The 19,488-nt window shown below is 40.2% G+C and overlaps 1 protein-coding gene across 20 annotated transcripts in view; it reads right to left on the reverse strand.

Annotated features, from left to right (window-relative positions):
- Nucleotides 1-19,488, reverse strand: part of PSD3 (pleckstrin and Sec7 domain containing 3) — a 655,493-nt gene that overhangs the window by 393,540 nt on the left and 242,465 nt on the right. Inside the window, exon 1 of one of the 20 annotated variants that reach the window (XM_070499775.1) lies at nt 357-523. The exons of 18 other annotated variants lie outside the window; for them this stretch is intronic. The gene's annotated coding sequence lies outside the window, so the exon portion shown is untranslated. Of the gene's footprint in view, nt 1-356; nt 524-19,488 lie in introns of those variants that run through there. One more of the 20 variants, XM_070499766.1, reaches the window with a different exon arrangement.

A 19,488-nucleotide genomic window follows, 5' to 3' on the forward strand; every position in this document is an offset into this window, starting at 1 on the left:
GCTCCATTCGTCCTAAGCATTCCACACTTGTACCATCCGCTTACTACCTCTCTGTGAATGCTGGTAGGTGCTGCAGGTGATTTAGCCCCAGTAGGTAGGCCTTCTTCATGCAGAGGAAAGAAAAGTTACAAAAAACACAGAATTTATGCATTTCAGCACTTCCTACAAAAAAGATAATACCTCATTAAGAAGACAGCACACATATGTATACTTTCTACCTGTATTTGCCTATATTTACAAAATGGCAAAATAGCTCAATTAAAATAAGCTCTAAGAAATATTATTTTATAATTCTAATTAATAATTCTTATACTGCACAAAACTAATGCTTACTCCTTAAAACCTGGTGCACTTACTTTTTTACTTCAAGGATTAGGTTGCCTCAGAACTAATTCAGAGGAAAGACGATTTTCCCCCTCATGAGCACCCAACGACTCTGAACTTCTCTACCGCAAGGTCTCCCTTCATCTCCACAGCTGCTGGAGTGTGCAGTGGCTCTCAACTGGCTGTTTATTCCCAGAGAAGCACAAAAGACTCTTGTGTCTGCAACTATTCTCAACTCACTCAGCGCCAGCGGTCTCCATTTTACATCCAAGTCACTCCTTTTGCATATTTTGAAACTCAAAGAAAACACAGCATTAGAAACAAGTGACACAGATGTCTTCACTGGGCTACATAACAGAACTATTACTATAAATAGCGTTGCTTTGGGGTCAGACTTCTTTACAGTCCTAAATTTTTTTTAATCCTAGCCCTAAAATATTTAAAACAGACCACTAAAAAACAATTTGCATGACCAACTTATTCTTCATTGAAGCTCAGCTCATAAAAAGATTCATTCATGTTAAAAAGCTATTCTTAGATGTGCCTAACTCATTGCTTAGAATCCACAAACAATTAAGCATTATACTTCAGTGGAATTTTAAAAGTTTAAAATTATATTTCTCCCATCTCATTTCCACCTCGCCCAGTCCTGCCATTCTGAATATCAACATTATTTTAAACTTTGCTGTTCTCTATTACAGTAGCTTCATTCATGGGTCATTGAGAAATCATGTCTTTCTGAACACTCTGGCACCAGTTGGGTCTTGGCTACCTAAAGATGGATGAGCACATTCTGCCACAGCCCAAGGGAAGTTTCTACACTGAAATCACGGGAGATCTACCCAGAGAGGAGGCTGTGCGCTCCAGGAACCAGCATCCCTGCTGGGACACTCACAAAAGGACCATAGGCTTCACTGAAGGCTTTGCTTTCTCTCATCCCATCTGCCCCTCCCTGGCAGTGACAGCATGAATCACAAGCCCCAGGGGAGAATGCAGGGCAGGTCACCAGAATGACAATTTAGCACTCAAGAAGGGCACAAGGTTTAAAATACGCTCTAAAAAAACGACAGCCTACAGTTTTCAAGCAGCCAGTCTCCACAAACAGACTTGAAGCTGCAAAATGCAGTAAGAGGCCTACAGCAAAAGTGTCCAATCCAACATGCAGTATTCAAGCTCACAGGATTCCTGAGCAGGACAGCAAATTAAAACACGTGAAGCCAAGAGGCCGGCTCTGCAATTTGACACAGGGATATTATCACACCTACTGAATGGGCCTTCAGCTTCATACAGCACTTTATTTTATTGTTTAAAGCAACATGTCAACAAAAATAAACAGAAGCTTAACAGCAGAGTACAGCCAGGCCTGGGTTAAACTCCTGGTCACATAATCCTTGGTATTTTCCATGCCCATTTATTCCAGGGGGGGTAAGGCACATTGCCAGCATGATCTCATTAATCCTTCCTTACAACACCTGATGACAGGAGTAGGCAGCAAGCATTTTAATCTCCCTTTGCATAATGAAAAAAATAAACGTGATGTATAACTTTCCCCAGGATTACAGCTGGCGCACTCCCACAGTCAGGGAAACAGTTGACTTGACTCTCAGTAAAGGGTGGAATACACTGGGCTGTTTTAAAGGAAATGCTTTTCACTGAGATAAGACATCCGGATTTCTTCATTAGGCAGCTGTGTAGTATACATTTTGCAGATGGATTGCCGTTCCGCTCCTCACAAACTTTTACACTCTATACTAGACTGTCACAGGTTTTAAAAACACATACTTCTCCAGACTTCTTAGCTTCCAGTTATGCCCTACAACTGTGCTTCTCAAACAGGGTATCCTCAGATCCTCAGGGTTACCCAGCAGTGGGCCAAGGTACACAAAGTCTCAGGACCAACGAGTACATTTTCTCAGAGCTCACTTTGAACAGATGGTCATTTAAGACCTAATTTTTACATTAAAATAAATATATTTTTGGAAATGGAATGCAAAATTGGCATAAATCTTTTTAAATGAGTCATAAAAGAAATGATGCCCGGGCAGCATGCTGCCTCAGGAAATGGGCCCAAGCAGGACTAGGGAAGGAATAGAAGGGATGTTACTTGTATTTTGCTATGAAGGGTAGTTCAAGGGAAATATTTGAAAAAAACTGAAAAGCAGAACAAAAAGACTTACAAAAAGTTATTCCAGCCTACTTGCCCGGCCCAAACTATCCCAGGCAGATGGGAACACATATTTCCACAAAGGCTTCACTTGGCCTTCTTTTCACATGGGCTCTAAGACCTATCAGAGTGGAATTCTACTGCAGGTCTCCTATAAAAGTATCTAAAGATGACCAGTGGTAAAAGGCTATATCCACATTAAACCTAGACAACACTGAAAGCTACTTAATTGTCCATTTAGCTATTTTTAGAACACCTAACACAGGTGGTCAAGTCCTTTACCTACGAGCTGGTCCAGAAGGCACCTCAATTCCCCTGACTCTCGGGACAGTGTTTCTCTTTCCTATTTCACCCAAAAAAGTAAAAGAAAAGAAAGGCAAACGACCACGTACGCTGGTAGGAGAGATTCCTTTACACTTACTAAAAACATTCACTAACTGCCAAAATAGTCACATCATCAAGTTAGTAACCAAAGATGAGGGCACATAAAAGTAACATGCAGGTTATTAGGAAAGTCAACTGACCGGGCGAACACAGGCTTCTGCCAAAACTCACTTCGTTCCAAATGCATAGAATTAGGATTAGGTATATTCCCAGAAGCTATGAGGGGAGGTGCTTCAACAGGAGGCTAGCGAAAGATCTAAATGTAAACCACCAAAACTCAACGGGGAAGCCCTGTGAGGAACTAACAGAGCAGCTCTGCCCACGGGAGACACGCACTCCAGCTCCTGAGGACAGCTCCAGACTGACAGAAGAACCAGGGGCAGAAAGCCACATCCATCTTCCCATACATAGTTCCTGAAACTGCCCAAGAAGGAAGACCTTCTTGTTTCTCAATTGTCTGGGGGTCCCAGGCGCCTTGGAGAAGGTGGTGATGAACACACTGTCCCCTTTCCTAATGGGAAACAAATGCGCCTGTGCAAAACTCCGCACACTGCTTCAGGAAGCCACATGTTTCCACCAGTAAGTGAGATTTCTCAACTCAAAAACCTGCTCCCAAGTCCAATTCTGACTAATTAGGATCCTAAGACATTGAGGAAGATTTCACAAGCAGGCCATAAAGTATACTGAACTTTATTTTTAAAAACAGAACTTGTATGTCTAAATGAACTGCCCTCACTCAGAATCACCCTAGGAAACCACACATTATTTCAAGGAACCCTGAGCAAATCATTTAGAATTCCTATTCTGAAACAACCCCAAAATCAGTTTTCACATCATATAAGACGGGAGGTTTCTTTACAGACACACCTCAAGTCTCACTAAAGAAAAACTATTTCCTATTGTTATCACTTGGCTTACAAAGAGCAAGCTTTAAAAGTTGTAGTCTGGAGACCAGCCCTGTGGCCAAGTGGTTAACTCACGCGCTCCAATTCAGCGGCCCGGGTTTCATGGGTTCAGATCCCGGGCACAGACCTAGCTCCACTGATCAAGCCACACTGTGGCAGCATCTCACATAAAATAGAAGAAGATTGGCAACAGTTGTTAGCTCAGGACCAATCTTTCCCACACAAACACACAAAAAGTTGTAGTCTGACTCAAAAATAAGACCCACCCACAAAAGAACAAAGGTCCATCACCACTCAGGATAATTTTTAAAAATATAATGGAGGATATAAATGCAACTCCAAAGGAAAAAGATCCAACAGCATGTTGACCTACTGTAACACCACAGAAATAAGTACACAGCTTCCAAAGTGTCTACTCTGAAAAGGATAACATTCTTTTAAATCTTTAAGTTCCAATATAAAATTTGCTTATTTAATAAACATGTGGGGGAGGGCTAAAGTTCAGCAATGCCTTCCAGAATAGCTTCTTTTACTGGGGTCCATTTTAATAACAGCTTTAAGGTGCTAGGTAAAGTTACATCATAGTCATACATTCTTTTAAAAAAAAATCACTTTCCCACAAATATTCTTCCACAAAATACACCATCTTAATTAAATCCTGAGAACAAAACAGCTAAATTTAGATTTAGAAATCCACAGTACAATGTAAATTTGTGGAACGACAAGAAAACATTACCAATTCCTGGTGGGGCAAGACTCAGTAATGAAATACACAGTAGCCATGTTTTAGGCCTTGTTAAAAATTCTCTTATACCAATGGCTTTTCATGAGTGGCCATTTCTAAAGAGAGATCATACTATACTTATTTGTTCAATGTATGATATTCACAGAAATGGACTAAGAAGAAAAATTCCCCTGAGATTTTTCAGCAATATAGTGTAAGATCACATTAATTAAATGCCCTTGATACTTTGAATTTTCATCTGCAATAAAATTCAATAAGCAAATGGTTATAAGGGATCTCTTATTACTATTAGCCTTGGCTCTCATACTCTATAGACCTGAATCCCTATTAACTTACCTATAATTTAAAGCAAATGGGTCTAAATGAAAGGAAAGCCAAGGATCTTTCATCTGAAAATTCTAGTCACGAGGAGTAAATATTCAGAGGGAAAGCAGGGATTATTATTATGGATCTGCAGACACCAGACACATTGTCTCCATATGAATGGCCCACTGGGGATTTTTTTTTTAACTCCCAAATTACATATAGCTTTAAGAATTTTAAAAGTTTATCCCTGCTAATAAAATATATACACATGTATATACATAATAACTGTAATTATTTCTTAACCATCTAGTTTTTTGAAATGAAAAACAGATGCTAGGTACAAGAAAAAAAACCTCATTTACCCCAATATACCCAATCACTGATAAACCAACTTCACTCATTTTCTTATATTTGCAACTAGAGCCCTTCCATGGAGCTCGGTTGAACCTTCAGTGTTCCTAATTAGATTGTATCCTTTCCACCAGCCAGCAGACATAGCTTTACCTTTTTATAACACTTTCCATGTCCTAAATTCCAACATCCTGGCATGTTCCCTGCTTGACCTCCTTCTCTTAACACTCTCTGCTTTGAAACGGTCAAATAATTAAATCTTTCCTAGAAGAGTACTCTGAAAATAAATGAGTTAAGGGTGAAAAGAAATAACTCCTAACTGCCACATAAGCAGCAATTACACACCCTAGAGAGTGCATTCCTTAACCAGTACATGCCAACCTCACACGTGCTTAGGCATGGTTGATTAAACGCCAGAATTCTACACATCGACTTCACAACAGTCAAACAAGGATGTACCTGTCTAGGTTCCTGGTTAAAAACAAGAAACTGACTCAGGTTAGGTTAGGCAGAAAAAGTATTCATTTATTGGCAGGGTTCAGGTAATTCACTGTCTGCAGGAGGGCTGCAGACTCAGGCAGTTTGCAAAGCACAGCCAAGGTCCCACCTCAGAACAGCCCACCCTGCTGGAGCCGCTGTTCACCACCAAGGGCAGGCACTGTTCATCTGGGCTCTGGACCCCAGACACCGTCAGCAGGACACCGGCCCATCAACTGGCCCGGCTGCCCGCAGTGGTCTTCACAGGCAGGAGCTCCAAACCACTCCCCCAAGAACTCAATGCCAGAGGAGATCACAGACCCAACCCAGCACCCAGGGCAGGCCAGGGAGGGTCTGCCTGCCTCGGGCTTCAGCTCAGAGAGGCCAAGGCTGGCTTCCCATCTGCCTTTGATTCCCACAAAAAAGGAAATACCTGCCACAAAAGGGTCTAGAAGAAATGATTTGTTTTAAATACTATGAAGAGTTCTGATAAAGATTTAATGCTTATCACACTAAACAGAGAAGGTATAAATCTTACTGATTCTAATAATAAGGAATCATAGCCTATTTCCTTAATCTGTTTTCATAGAGAGTGATCAGATTGAAGTTACTCGTTAAAACAAACCAAATGCAGTATCCCCCTGTCAATTAGGCTCCTCCTTTATTTATGCATTTATAGATTCATTTATCTATCTAACTTTGGCTTGTGAAAACCAAATGGATTGATTTTCCCCAATGATACTAAGTAAAATATTGTTGCAATGTTTACAGCAAATAACAGGAGAGAAGAGGGCAATCTGAGAAACTGTCATGTGCAGGAAGAACAGACATTTTCTGCCACTCTAGAGAACACACGTGTGATCAAAGAATGGAAGCTACAGAGTCAGATTTTGGCTCAACATACATAATTCCTCCAAACATCTGAAGGAATCCAACAGAGGAATAAGTTCCATAGCCAAACAGCCAGCTCCCTCCGCTGTGGAAGAACAGGAGCAGACTGCCAGCCACGGCGAGGAACACAGCACAGCAAATTCTGTACGCTGAAACCCCAACCCCAAGGGGATGGTCTTTAGAGGTGGGGCCTTTGGGAGGTGATTAGGTCATGAGGGTGGAGCCCTCATAAATGGGATTAGTGCCCTCATAAAAGAGGCCAGAGAGTTGGGCAGCTCCCTTTCTACCCTGTGAAGCCACAGTAAGAGGACAGCCCTCTGTAAACCAGGAAGAGGGCTCTCAGCAGAACCTGACCATGCCAGCACCCTGACCTTAGACTTCCAACTTCCAGGACAGCGAGAAATAAACGTTCACTGCTTACGCCACCCAGTTTACGGTAATTTGATATAGCAGCCCTGACTAAAACACATGGCATGAAAACTGCTGGCACTGAGCAAGTGGGTGGGCTGGTCAGGGCAGACTTCTAAAGTCCTGTCCAAGTAGGGTTCTAAAAAAATGATTTTTACAGTCTGAAAAAAAGAGCTGAAATGAAAAAGATAAAATTCTAAATTTTGACTAAAATAGTAGACCAAATGTAGGATGGGTTAGACATGAGTCTTGGGGGTTTGTTCAGGTAACTACCTAACACAATCTTAGACAGCATTAGAGAGGTAGTGTCCAGTACCCAGACTGCTCAGACCACCAGGGAGTCCTAGTGCATCCTGGGGTTTCTCATTTTTAAAAAGGACACTGGTTGGGGCTGGCGCGGTGGGGTAACAGTAAGTTCGCACACTCTGCTTCAGTGGCCGAGGGCTCGCCAGTTTGGATCCCGAGTGTGGACCTACACACCACTTATCAAGCCACGCTGTGGTAGGCATCCCACACATAAAGCAGAGGAAGATGGGCACGGATGTTAGCTCAGGACCAATCTTCCTCAAAATTAATTGACTAATTAAAAATAAAAAGGACACTAGCATGCTTGAAAGTATCTAGACAGTGGTGACCAGGATGACAAGGCATCTGAAAACTGGCTTAAGAGGAGAACTTAGAAGACAACAACGATGACATGAAGAAAGAAGAAAGACCTGTAAAGTCTGCTCACGCTGCTGTAACAAGATACCACAGACTGAGTGGCTTAAGAACCACCTCCAGAACATTCTCATGGTTCTGGAGCCCAGAAGTCCAAGACCAAGGCGCCAGCACGGTCGGTTTCTGCTGAAGCCTCTCTTCCCGGCTTGTAGATAGCCGCCTTCTTGCTGTATCCTCTGTGCCCTTGCAGAGAGAGAGAAATCTCTGGTTTCTCTTCCTCTTCTTTTAAGCATACTTGTCTTAGAGGCTTAGGGCCCCTACCCCTATGACTTCATTGAACCTTAATTACCTCCCTAAAGGTTCCACCTCCCAATACAGTCATGTGGGGGTTAGGGCTTCAACATATGAATGGGGGACGTAAGAGTACAGTCATGTGTTCCTTAACAATGGGGTTATATTCTGAGAACTGTGTCATAAGGAGATCACATCGTTGTGGAAACATCATAGAGCATGCTTACACCAACCTAGATGGTGTAGCGTTACTACACACCTAGGCTGTATGGTACTAACCGTACAGGACCAGCATCATGTCTGCAGTCTGTCATTGACCGAAACATCGTTATACAGCACACAACTGTATACGAAAGACTGCAAATAAAAAGGATGTTGACTTATTCTTTACTACTCTGAAGGGAGAATGAGAAAGAGAGTAGTTGGACCAGATGAAGTCTAAGCTTCTCTCAACGCTACTAGCTATTATAACTATTATTATTAAACTACAGGATGTAAGTTACTGTGTGCTTCCTATGGACCAAACTTGGTGCTAAGCACTATCTCACTGAATCTTTATATCCACTTTGAGGCGAATACTACTGTTATAGCTATTTGTTATTGTTCATAAATTAAGGCCCGCTCGCGCCCAGCATCACAGCGTTGGTAAGTGGCAGAGGGAGGACTGGATCCCTCACAAACTCCAAAGTCATCCATTAAGCTTTTAACCATCACTTTGTACAGCCTCCCTAAATTAGGAAGACAGTAAGTATAATACAATTGAGGGAATAACTCCATTTATCAATAGAAAATCACACAGAAGAAAACTAAAACACTAACAACCACATTACCACCATTGTTCCTTTTTCTTCCTACATACAAGTTGTTCCCATACACTGTCACAGTTCACCTTCACTACAAGCCAAGGAGGCAGGTATTATTATGCATATTTTACAGATGAGGAAACAGCTCAGAAAGACTTCCTCAAACTCATACAGTGCCTAAAAACATCTGGGGTCAGAATTCAAACCAAAGTCTGAGCTCTTCCACATGCAAATCTTTTATGTCAACTATAATCCATTCCTGTTAGGATCTCACTTGGCTCAGGCCCTAGGACCTGATGGACTTCAAAATCCTCTGGAGTTGACCAAATTTCACAGGAAGGGCCAAATATAATCCAAATGTTCCTTGAAGGGGAAGAGATCGAAAGACAGCAAGTCCTAGGAAACAAAATCAGGCTTTTCTCTGCCAAGTCCTGTGGCCCATTTGACACATCCTTAGGTGCTGGTCCCCCACCAGCATATACTGCTACATGCTGGTCCCAGGAAACATCCAGAGCAGCAAACAAAAGAAAATCCCACTCACCTAGACCCTACACTCTAGTGGGGGAGACTGAACAAACAAACCAACCCTATAATATGCAACATATCAAGTTCAGAAAAAAAAAGGCACAGAGAGTGCAGGGGCAGAGAAACAGGGGTGGAGGGCACTAAGGGTGCTATTTTGGAACTGGTGGTCAGGGGAGGCTGGAGTCTAACCTGCTGCACAGGAGCAGAGCAGGCCTGCTAGCTATTACATCCAGCAGGTCCTGGAGTCTGGACCACAGTCCAGTACTTCCTTGCTTTTCACTGGAGGAAAGGGTGAACCACAGTGCTACCTGCAAGCAACAGGTCAAAGAGAAAGAAAAATAGCAGGTCTTTTTCCTTGACTGCAAGGAAAGCAGTTACCATGTACTATTGCCATGGTGCTGGGGAACTCAAGAAAGCATTCCACCAGTAGAGCGTGAACAGAAAGGTGCTAGTGAGGAGAGGACCAAGGCGAGCGGTGGTGTTACTCCGAGGAACGCTGAAGCACACCGGGCAGCAGGCAGGAAGGAAAGCTTTCAAAAGTGGCAAGAGCTGGAAGCCTGGGGAAGGGGGAGAGGCCAGAGCTGTCAAGGAAAAGGTCTTTGCCTAATTCCTACCAATTGTCTATATCCCTAATACACCAGGGTTCCTAATGGAATAGTTAGCAGAAAAATAAAAATTAAAAAAAAACACCAAGTTTCTGAAGTACTCTATATCACATTAGGATAAATCTGAATAGACATTTTCTGAAAATTTCATCTTTTTGGTCAAAATGTACCTTAGATTTCAACAGCTAACTCACCACCTAACGTAAACATGTCTTCTTAAACAGGTAAGGCCCAGCAGTGGAAGGCTAGTGGTGGAGTGGAAGAAATGTGCTACAAGGTCAGGCAGAACAGGGTTTACACCCTATTCTGCCATTTACAACTCTGGGACTCTGGAGAAGTAACATGGCCTATCTGAGCCTCTTGTTCTTTATCTGTAAGATTAAAACAGAAAGAATAAACAGAGATCAGGTATAAAGGCTGAATTATAATTATAAGCTAATAAATATTCATTTTCCGGCCTTAAACAGTTCCAACATCTTTAATTCCTGCTTTAATACCATCAGTGATGGTAAGGTGAGGCAGTTCATTCCACTGGCAGATAACTGGAATTATAAAACTGAAAAAGTTGTACATAAAGTCAAAATCTTCCGTAAAGCATAAACAGGCAATTCACACAAAACGAAATACCAACTCCTATTTTTTTTCCAACACCAAGTACCATCATCAGTTATTGGACACAGGCACTCTACCATACACTGCTGGTCAACGCAGACACGATCTTTCCAGAGAGAAATATGACAATAAGAATCAAATTCTTAAAAACGTGTTTTCCCTTCCATCCACCATTTACACTTCTAAGAAACTACCTAGGAAAATATTAACAGGATGTGCTTGACAGCATTGTAATGAAAAACTAGAAGCAAAAGACCCACCATTCAAACAGATTGCAGTATTTCGATATAGTGGAAAATATACAGTCATTAAAAATGCTTAGATTGGAAAAATATTTGCAATGCATATGAAAGTTGAAGGGCTAATTTCCTTATTTGATAGAGATCTCATAAAAATCATTTTTTTAAATGAAAGAACTATCCACGAAACTAGACTCCTATCTTACACCATACATAAAAATCAATTCAAAACGGATTAAAGACTTGAACATAAGATCTGAAACCATGAAACTCCTAGAAGAATACATACGGGGTAAGCTCCTTGACACCAGTCATGACAATGATTTTTTTGGATTTGACACCAAAAGTAAAGACAACAAAAGCAAAAACAAGCAAGTGGGACTAAAACAAACTAAAAGGCTTCTGCACAGGAAAGGAAATCATCAACAAAATGAAAAGGCAACCTATGAATGGGAGAAAATATTTGCAAATCATATATCCGTTAAGGGGTTAATATTCAGAAGATACTAAAAACACTCGTATACCCCAATAGCAGAAAAAAACAAACAATCCAATTTAAAAACGGGCAAAGGAATCAAATAGACATTTTTTGAAAAAGACATACAAGTGGCCAATAGCATAACAGGTACATGAAAAGATGATCAACATCACTAATCATCAGGGAACTGCAAATCAAAACCACAATGACATATTGCTTCACTCCTGTTAGAATGGCCATCATCAAAAGGAGAAGACATAAGTCTTGTCTTGGCAAGGATGTGGAGAAAAGGGAAGCCTTGTGCACTGTAGGTGGGAATGTAATCTGTCACAGCCACTGTGGAAAAGAGTACAGAAGTTCCTGGAAAAATTAAAAGCAGAACTACCATATGATCCAGCAATCCTACCTCTGCGAATATCTCCAAAGGAAATGAAAGTAGGATACGGAAGAGATATCTGCACTCCCATGTTCATTGTGGCATTACTCACAATAGCCAAGATATGGAAACAATCTAAGTGTCCATCAATGGATGAATGGATAAAGGAGATGCGGTATATACACACAACGGAATATTATTCAGCCATGAGAAAGAAGGAAATCCTGCCATTTTCAACAACATGGATGGACTTCGAGGGCATTATGCCCGATGAAATAGGCAAGAAAATGACACACACGGCCTGGTATCACTTATACATGTATTCTAAAGAAATTTTCCTTTATAAAGTCAAACTCATATAAAAAGGAGTGGAAAAGTGGTTGCCAAGGGCTGGGGGATGGAGGAAATAGGGAGAGGTTGGTAAAAGGGTGCAAACTTTCAGCTGTAAGATGAATGAGGTCTGAGAATCTAACGCAAAGCATGGTGGCTAGTTGAAAACACTGTATTGTATGAGTGAAGTTTGCTAAGAGAGTAGAGCGCACATGTTCTCACCAAAAAAATTTAAAAAATAAATATGTGATGTGACAGATGTTAATTAACTGGATGGGGGGATTCCTTCCACACTGTCTATTAAAAAAAAAGAACCAACCAAAAGAAAAATGAGAAAAGGCAGTTTACAGAAAAAAAATACAAATGAACAATAAACATACAGTGTTCGACCCTATTCATTATGAAATTAATACAAATAGATCATTTTTCACATATTACAAATTGTGGCATCTGTGATACTCAGGACAAGCAAGAGTGTTTTGAAGCAGGCACTCTCATGCTCTCTTTGTGGGAGTGTGTACAGACACTACTGTTTACCGGTTTCCAGGCTTCTCCACTGCCAGGTGCTGGAGGATGACAATGCCTGGTCCCTTGAAGTCAGGCATATAGACAGGAGTGGTCAAGACCATGTGCTCCAGAGTCAAAAGGCCAGGTTCTAATCCTAGATTTTACTATTACATGACACAAAGAGAACTGTTTAAGTGATGTCAGCATCATGGAAGAGTGAACTTGCCCAAGACTCTCTCCCCACCAACACAGAACAAAAAGGGGCATTCATACTCCAACAGAGGACATCCTAACACAACACAAAAACGTCAGAGAGACACGCAGCCATATGACAGAGGGCAGAGAGGCTGGAGCCCCCCTCAGAGGTGGAACAGGGTAAGAGAGAAGTTCTCTCTCTCTCCCCTAAAGACTGCGATCTGCAATCGCAGAAGGCTCTGTGATGGAAGGAACACAGGAGGGGACGCTCATTCAAGGGAACATCAAGGACTTCCTAGGACCCTTGCAGGCCTAGAAGGAAGCCCTCTAATGGGGCAAAAGCTTTAGCAGGGGGTGACCTCATCAAGCCAAAACCCCAGAAGACCAGAGAGAGAGAGCAGAGAAAGCCCCGAGAGTATGCAAGAGAAAGCACCCCTCCCACAACCTGCGCCATGTACTCTCCACTGCCTGGGATATTGGCCGCAGGTGGAAGGCTCAAAATACATGGCTTTCGACCTGCATCCAGTGGTGATAGGATGTAACTGCAATGAAATAATATCAGAATGTGTAAGACACGACCCACCTCTTATAGCAATATCAGACACTACATGAAATCTCCAGACCAGAGAGAAAATGACAAGCACCCAGAATTCAGTCCTGAGGACACAGAAATATGTAATCTAAATGACAATGAATTCAAAATAGCTAGCTATCAACAAAAAACTCAACAAGGTAAAAGAGAATGTAGAGAAACAATTCAACAAGTTTAGGAGCTACTTCACAAAAGAGACTGAAACTATAAAGGAGAATCAATCAGAAATATTAGAGATGAAAGACACAATGGAAGAGATAAAACAAAATACAGATACCCTGAACGCTCGAGCAGACATCATAGAGGAGTGTACCAGCATACTCAAAGACAGACATGCTGAAATGCTCCAGACAGAGGAGGAGAGAGAACTAAGACTAAAAAGAAATAAAGAAAGTCTCCAAGAAATATCCGAGACAATGAGGAAATGCAAAATAAGAATTACAGGTATTCGAGAAGGAAAAGAGAAGGAGAATGGAACAGAAAGCATGTTCAGAGAAATAACAGCAGAGAACTTCCCAAACCTAGGGAAAGAGAGGGAAATCTGCGAAGAAGAGGCTTCCAGATCTTCTAGATTTGTCAAGGTAAAAAGACCTACTGCAAGGCATATACTATTAAAATCAGCAAGAAGGAATGACAAAGAAAGAATACTAAGGGCAGCAAGGCAGAAGAAAATAACCTATAAAGGAACCCCTATCAGGCCCTCAGCAGATTTCTCTGCAGAAACCTCACAAGCTAGAAGAGAATGGAATGATACATTCAAATCTTTAAAAGACAAAAATTTTCAGCCAAGAATACTCTATCCAGCAAAAATATTCCTCAGAAATGATGGAGAAATAAAAACTTTCCCAGACAAACAAAAGCTAAGAGACTTCATAGCCACGAGACACCCCACCCCCAGCAAGAAAGCCTCAAGAAGACCCTCATGCCTAAAACAAAAAAAAAGAGGGAGAAAGGGGTCACATAACACAGAGGAAGGAGATAAATAGAATCAGAATAGGATAGCAAATACTTAAGTACAGCATTAGGCTAAAGGGAAGGAAAACACCAAAAACAAAGATAATCTTGTCATTTTAAACCACAAACTCACAACACAAGACGGAATAAGATATGAGAAAAAGAACATAGAAGGGAAGGAGGAAAGGGACTGAATCGGTTTACACTAAGGAACTAAGAGGCCATCAGAAAATGGACTACCTTATACACGAGATTCTGAATATAAACCTCAGGGTAAACACTAAACAAAAAAGCAGAACAGAGATACAAATAATAAATAAGGAGAAAACAAAGAAACACATCATAAAAAACTACATAATTCAATGGGTAGACCAAAACACAGAGGACGAGAAACAAAGGAAATGGAGGAAAACCAGAAAATGAATGATAAAATGGCAGCATTAAGCCCTCACACATCACTAATCATTCTAAATGTAAACTGACTGAATTTTCCAATAAAAAGACAGAGTGGCAGGATGGATTAAAGAACAAAATTCGACAATATGCTGCCTCCACGAAACACATCTCAGCTCCAACGACAAACACAGGCTCAGAGTGAAGGGATGGAAGATGATACTCCAAGCTAATGGCAAACAAAAGAAAGCAGGTGTTGCAATACTTATATTAGACAAAGTAGACTTCAAGATAAGACAGGGAAAGAGAGACAAAGAGGGGCAGTATATAACGATCAAAGGGACACTCCATCAAGAAGAAATAACACTTATAAATATCTATGCACCCAACACAGGGGCACCAAAGTTCATAAAGCAACTATTAACAACCCTAAAAGGAGATATTAATAATAACACAATAACAGCAGGGGACCTCAACACTCCACTCACATCAATGGATAGATCATCCAGAAAGAAAATCAACAAGGAAACAGTGGAGTTAAATGAACAGCTAAACCAGTTGGACTTAACAGACATATATAGAACACTTCACCCAAAAACAGCAGAATACTCATTCTTCTCAAGTGCGCATGGAACATTCTCAAGGATAGACTATATGTTGGGAAAGCCTCAATAAACTTAAGAAAATTGAAATAACAACAAGCATCTTTTTCGATCACAATGCTATAAAGCTACAAATTAATTACAATAAAAAAAGCTGAGAAAGGGAAAAAGATGTGGAAACTAAACAACATGCTATTAAACAAGCAATGGATCACTGAAGAAATTAAAAGAGAAATCAAAAAATATCTGGAGACAAATGAAAATGATAACATACCATACCAACTCATATGGGAGGCAGCAAAAGCCGTATTAAGAGGGAAATTCATCGCAATACAGGCAAACTTTAACAAACAAGAAAAATCCCAAATAAGCAATCTCAAATTACACCTAACTGAATTAGAAATAGAACAACAAACAAAGCCCACAGTCAGCAGAAGGAGAGAAATAATAAAAACCAGAGCAGAAATAAATGCTATTGAAACAAAAAAGGCAGTAGAAAGCATCAATGAAACAAAGATTTGATTCCTTGAGAAGATAAATAAAATTGACAAACCCCTAGCCAGACTTACAAAGAAAAACAGAGAGAAAGCTCAGATAAATAAAATCAGAAATGAAAGAGGAGAAATAACAACAGACTCCACAGAAACACAATGGATTATAAGAGAATACTACGAAAAACTAGATGCCAACAAAATAGATAATGTAGAGGAAATGGGTAAATTCTTAGACTCTTACAACCTCCCAAAGCTGAGTCAAGAAGAAACAATCTAAATAAACCAATCACAAGGAAAGAGATTGAAACAGTAATCAAAAGCATCCCAAAGAATAAAACCCCAAGACCAGAAGGCTTTCCTGGGGAATTTTACCAAACTTTCAGAGAGGATTTAATATCTATCTATCTTTCTCAAGCTATTCCAAAAAATTAGGGAAGATGGTACACTTCCTAACACATTCTATGAGGCCAATATCACTCTGATACCAAAGCCTGACAAGGACAGCATAAAAAAGGAAAACTACACGTCAATATCGCTGATGAACACACATGGAAAAATCCTCAACAAAATTTTGGCAACCCGAATTCAGCAATACATCAAAAGTATCATACAGCATGATCAAGTGGGATTTATACCAGGGACACAGGGATGGTTCAACATCTGCAAGTCAATCAACATGATACACCACATAAGACATTACTGAAAGAAATTGATAATGACATAAAGATATGGAGAGAGATTCCATGCACAAGGATTGGAAGAATAAACATACTTAAAATGTCCATACTACCCAAAGCAATCTACAGATTCAGTGCAATCCCAATCAGAATCCCAATAACATTCTTCACTGAAATAGAACAAAGAATCCTAATGAATTGCTAAGACAATTCTGAGGAAAAAGAACAAAGCTGGAGGTATCACAATCCCTAACTTCAAAATGTACTACAAAGCCAAAGTGATCAAAATGGCATGGTACTGGTAGAAAACCAGGCACATAGATCAATGGAACCAAACTGAAAGCCCAGAAATAAAACTGCACATCTACGGACAGCTAATCTTTGACAAAGGTGCCAAGAACATACAATGGAAAAAAGACAGTCTCTGCAATAAACGGTGTTGGGAAAACTGGACAGACACATGCAAAAGAGCGAAGGCAGACCATTATCTCATGCCATACACAAAAGTAAACTCAAAATGGATCAAAGACTTGAAGATAAGTCCTGAAACCATAAAACTCCTGGAAGATAATATAGGTAGTACACTCTTTGGCATCAAACTAAAAAAGATCTTTTCGAATACCATGTCTTCTCAGACAAGGGAAACAAAAGAAAAAAATAAATAAGTGTGAGTTCATCAGACTAAAGAGTGTCTGCAAGGCAAAAGAAACGAATCAAAACAAACAGACAATCCACCAATTGGGAGAAAATATTTGCAAATCATATATCCAACAAGGGGTTAATCTCTATAACATATAAGGAACTCACACAAATGAACAACAAAAAACAAACAGCCTGATCAAAAAATGGGCAGAGGATATGAACAGACATTTTTCCAAAGAAGATATACAGATGGCCCATAAACACATGAAGAGATGTTCAACATCACTAATCATCAGGGAAATGAAAATCAAAACTACACTAAATACCACCTTACACCTGTTAAAATGGCTATAATCACTAAGACTAAAAATAACAAATGTTGTAGAGGATGTGGAGAAAAGGGAACCCTCATAACCCTCATTGCTGGTGGGAATGCAAACTGGTGCAGCCACTATGGAAAACAGTATGGAGGTTCCTCAAAAAACTAAAAATAGAACTACCATACGACCCAGTTATCCCACTAGTGGGTATCTACCCAAAGAACTTGAAATCAACAATCCAAAGTAGCACATGCACCCCTACGTTCGTTGCAGCACTATTCACAATAGCCAAGACATGGAAACAACCCAAGTGCCCATTGACTGATGACTGGATACAGATGATGTGGTGTATATATATATATATATATATATATATATACAATGGACTACTACTCAGCCAGAAAAAAAGACAAATTCATCCCATTTGCAACAACATGGAAGGACCTGGAGGGAATTACGCTAAGCAAAGTAAGCCAGACTGAGAAAGACAAACACCAGATGATTTCACTCATATGTGTAATATGAACAAACACGTGGACAAAGAAAACAGTTCAGTGGTTACCAGGGAAAGGGGCTGGTGAGTGGGCACAGGGGGTGAAGGGGAGCACTTGTGTGTTGACAGTCAAGAAGTAATGTGCAACTGAAATCTCACATTGATGTAAACTATTATGAACTCAATAAAAAAAATTAATCCAAAAAAAAAGGAAGAGAACTGTTTAACCTTTCTAGGCCTTCGTTTCCTCAACTGTAAACAGGAATATCTACCTCACAGGGATATTCTGAAGATAAAATAAAATTTAGCAGTGTGTGGTACATGGTATTAACAGTAATAGCAATAACTACCTTACAACGGAGCAGGTGCTATTCTATGAACTTTAGATATAATACTTGATTTTATCCCTCAGTAAATATTACTAGTAGTATGAGAAAATTATTGCCGCATTGCTTATAATTGCAAATATCTGGAAACAACAAAATTGTCCATCATAATGAACTAGATAACTAAACCAAGGTCCACGAAGGATGTCTAAGTGGCTCTTACAGAGAATGGAAGAGCTCTGTACATGCTCAGAAAGAAAGATCTCCAAGTTTATTAAGTTTTTTTAAAAGATGTAGAAAAATGTGTATGATCTCTTTTGTATAAACAGAGATGGATGGATGGTGGGTGAATCGATACTAAAATTGACATAAAAGTAGTTTTTGCCTGTCTGTTTGTTTTTAAAGTTCCACAGCGTGGCGCATGGTTAAGAAATGGGCTCTGGGCTCGACTGCCTGGGTCCTAAGCGGGCTCACTTCTTACCAGCTCCACGGCTTTGGGAAGGTACTTAAACACTTAGCCTCAGCAGCCCCATCTGTAAAACAGGATTAATAACAGGGTCTACTTCTTACAGCTTTTGTGAGAATTAGAGGAGCTAAACAGATAAAACAGCCCCCGGCACATAGTAAGTAACCAGTTAATGTTAGTTATTTTACTACTAACCACTTGCATCTATCAACACAGGTGGTGAGATTATGGGCCTTTTTTGCTTTCGTTGTACTTACCTGTATTTTAAAAGATAGAGACAAAGAGATTTGGTTTTTGAAAATACAAAATTATATTTACTGACATAAAAGATGTATAGAATATGTTGAATGAGAAATGTTAGTAAAAAACAGTATATACAGCACAAACTTATTTTCATTAAAATATATTTAGTATTATGCAAATAAATGTCCATAGAAAAGCATTTAGATAGGCACTAAAATGTCACTAGTGGTTTCTAGATTATTTATATTTTCTTCTTTTTGCTTTTCCTATTTTTTGATTTTCTAAAATGAACAAATATTATCTGTGTAATAAGAAAATTTTACCTGTCATAATTTATTTCCAACTCAAGAATCAATCAAGGAAGAGGTTAAGTTGAGAGACTTCCAATGACATAGGCAGAGATGGACTTTAGAGTGAAAACAAGGGATCAGTACATGTTTTTCTGAGAGCCCATAAATTACGCATCACAAGCATACCAAAGAAAACAACTGACAATCAGCAGCTAAGACTGCCACCCTGGACTGGGCCGGGCTCCCACCTAACTTCGGGGAGGTATGCTGGGGTTTAAGAGCCTGAATCTGGCCCCAGGCAAAGGCCACAGGTTTGAGGAAAGTCCAGAGGGCACTGTGGGCCACGTTAAAAAGCGGCACTGCACTCCCACATGCTGGTGTCTCCACACTTGTTCACAGCAGCAAATCCATCAGAGACCC

This window comes from Equus asinus, chromosome 27, assembly GCF_041296235.1.
Source record: "Equus asinus isolate D_3611 breed Donkey chromosome 27, EquAss-T2T_v2, whole genome shotgun sequence".
NCBI lineage: Eukaryota > Metazoa > Chordata > Mammalia > Perissodactyla > Equidae > Equus > Equus asinus.